Below are 3,156 nucleotides of genomic sequence, written 5' to 3' on the forward strand. Positions count from 1 at the left end.
GTTGCTGATGCCTGTTCACAACCACAGCTGGCTGCCAAGTGTCTCCTCTCTGTCATTTTCACCTATATGCAGATCTGGTAACTTTGTATGTCTGTCATAGTAGTTCTTTTGCTTTATTTGCTTTGTACTTTTAGCTTGTCATGTACTTGAGCATTACTTTCAGGAGTCAGTAGAGTTGCAGCTTGGACTTCAGACGACGTCCCATCAACAGCTATGCAGGGGAGAACCCCACACCTTCAATCGGTGTGTTGCGGTATTGAAGCAGAGCAATGTACGGGTCACCGTTGCTGCTGTGTGCCTTCTTGAGCATGTTCTTCACAGTTTGTACAGATCTCTCTGCTTGTCCATTAGACTGAGCGTGCCCAGGACTGGAAGTAACATGTTGAAATTCCCAGCTTTCTGAAAACTCTCCAAACTCACCACTGGCATATTGTGGACCATTGTCACTGACAACAATATCTGGAATATCATGTTTTGCAAATGTCGACTTCATTGCGGTAATGACACCTTGACTGGACGTGTCACTTAACTTGATTTCCGGATATTTTGAATAGTAGTCCACACAAAGCAGATATTCTGCACCATTGTAGCGAAAGAGATCTGTGCCAAGCTTCTCCCATTGTCTTCCTGGTAGTGGACGGGGAAGAAAAGGCTCTCTTGGATTGCTGTTCTTATTTTCATTACAAACAGCACACTGAGACACAATATCCTCTATCTGAGTTGACATACCTGGGCAATAGAGAATGTCCCTTGCTCTTTCTTTACATTTCACTATCCCTAGGTGTGACTCGTGAATTCTGTTGAGCATTTCCTGTCTCATTTGATTTGGTACTATGAGTTTTGCTGCTTTGAACATTAGTCCTGATGCATAGCTAATTTCCTCTTTAAATGTCCTGTATTTCTTTTGGAACATCTTTTCTTTCTGTTGGCCATCCATTCATTGTAATGTCTCTTAGCATTTGCATTTCAGGATCTTCTGCAGTCGCTTTCCTGAACATGTTCAACTTCTCCTCAGAAATAGGTAGCTGAGGTGTAACCCAGTTGACCTCCAGCTCTCTTCCTAGCAACTCTTCCTTTTGCTCTTTGAGGTAAGCACGGCTTAAAGCATCAGCGATGTGCAGTTCTTTTCCTGGCTTATAGGTGACTGTGAGAGTGTACCTCTGTAGCCTGAGAAGCATCCTTTGCAGCCTCATAGGAGCTTGATGAAGTGGCTTTTTGAAGCTCTCCACTGGTTTGTGATCACTCTCAACCTGTATTTCTTTGCCATATACATACTGGTGGAACTTCTCACACCCATAAACTATGGCAAGTAATTCCTTCTCGATTTGAGCATAGCGGCGTGGACAGTCTGTAAGTGCTCGTGATCCATACTGCCTTCCATCCTGCAGTATAATAGCTCCTATTCCTTCCAAACTGGCATCCACAGACATTGTCCCGGTTTATTGACATCATAGAACTTGAGTGCTGGTGCATTGGTAACCAACTGCTTCAATGTGTCAAAACTTTTCTTTTGTTCATCTTCCCAATGCCATTCAGTATTGCTCTCTAGTAGTTTTCAAAGTGGAGCACTGACCTCCTGTTCCACTTCAATTGTTCCAATGAACATGTCACTGTTGCACTCACTCTGTTCCACAGCATGTATTTTCCTTGCTTGCTCCTGCGATTTGCACATCTTTGCAAAGTGATTTTTCTTTCTGCATCATTTGCATGTCTTACCAAAGGCTGGACATTTTCTGTATCCATGTTTATAACCACATCTGTTGCAGTTAACTTCCTTTTGATTACCTTGTGGAGCTGGCTTTGTCCTACTCTTGTCAGTTTTCACAGCTTTTATTTTGTATACTTCAGTCTCTTCATTAAGCATTTTAACCTGACTCGACGTGATCTCGCTAGCACGGCACAACATCAAGCGCTTTTTCCAATGTAAGCTCCGCCTCTCTCAACAGCCTGCCTCTCACATGGTCATCTCGTATGCCGCATACAATCCTGTTGCGTATTAAAGAATCATGCAGTTGTCCGAACTCTCAGTTTTTTGCCTTGTTCTTCAAATCTGTTACGTAGGCGTCTATAGTCTCTGTCGGTCCTTGAGCCCTCGTAAAAAATGTGTCGAATGTACGGTAGGTTTTTTTCTCGGTTCGCAGTAATCAAATGGAGGCGTGGGTTCGAATCCCACTTCTGACACCATGTAGCGTTAATGTGACTTGGACACCGCAGTATTAAACACACACGTTTATTCACCAGACTTCCATTTTACAAAAACCCCGCACTCTGACCTACAAATACATTACAGTAGGAGGCTACCTAGGCGGGAGATAAGGTGTTGCTCCATCAACCTGCGTGTGACCTCATCTTGACGGTCTCCTCTACCCCATCCTTATCTATAATTTTAGTCTGGTTCTCTTTCTCTTTCTCTTTCCCCCCTCACTATAATCTCGCCCCAGCCCTACCTTTCTCTCTCTTTTATTTCCCATAATTCTCCACCTTCCCCCTAGCCCATTTCCCTTCAGCCTATCACTTCCCAGCTCTCTACTCCATCACCCCTCCCCCCGACCATCCCATGTTACTTCACTCCTGATGAAGTGTTCCGGCCCGAAACGTCGTCACTACCTCCTCCCATAGATGCTGTCTGGCCTGCTGAGTTCTGCCAGCATTTTGTGTTTTTAGTTAGTATGTGCAAGTTCATATGAGATAGATTGTGAAGTGAAGAGTGCATCTTATCATACAAGAGTCTGATAGAAACAGGATAGAAACTGTCCTTGTTTTTAGACTGGTGTATCTTCTGCCTGCTGGGAAAGGGAAGAAGCAAGAATGGCTATGTGGAAAACAATGACTAATGTCAAGTTATTTGCATTTCTCTATTTGTGATTTATAACAGAGGCACAGGTAGGTCTTCAAGTTCACCAAGTCTACAGTTGAAATGGTCACATTAACATTTTTGCTCAATCCTATTTTCCCCTCAGTTCTCTTCATTCCCAGAAACCCTCTGATGAATCTTGAGTCTAAGAAATGGAAATCCCCAGCCTGCTGGAATAGTTAGAATCCAAACTCTAGGTGTTACAAATAGGAGGAATTTTCTTAGCTAATAACTAAACACTTAATCCAATAACCAAATAAAAAAATTGAAAATACTGCAGATAGAATAATAGAGAAACACAA

The sequence above is a fragment of the Hemitrygon akajei genome, chromosome 6 (genome assembly GCF_048418815.1).
Source record: "Hemitrygon akajei chromosome 6, sHemAka1.3, whole genome shotgun sequence".
In the NCBI taxonomy this organism is placed as follows: Eukaryota; Metazoa; Chordata; class Chondrichthyes; order Myliobatiformes; family Dasyatidae; genus Hemitrygon; species Hemitrygon akajei.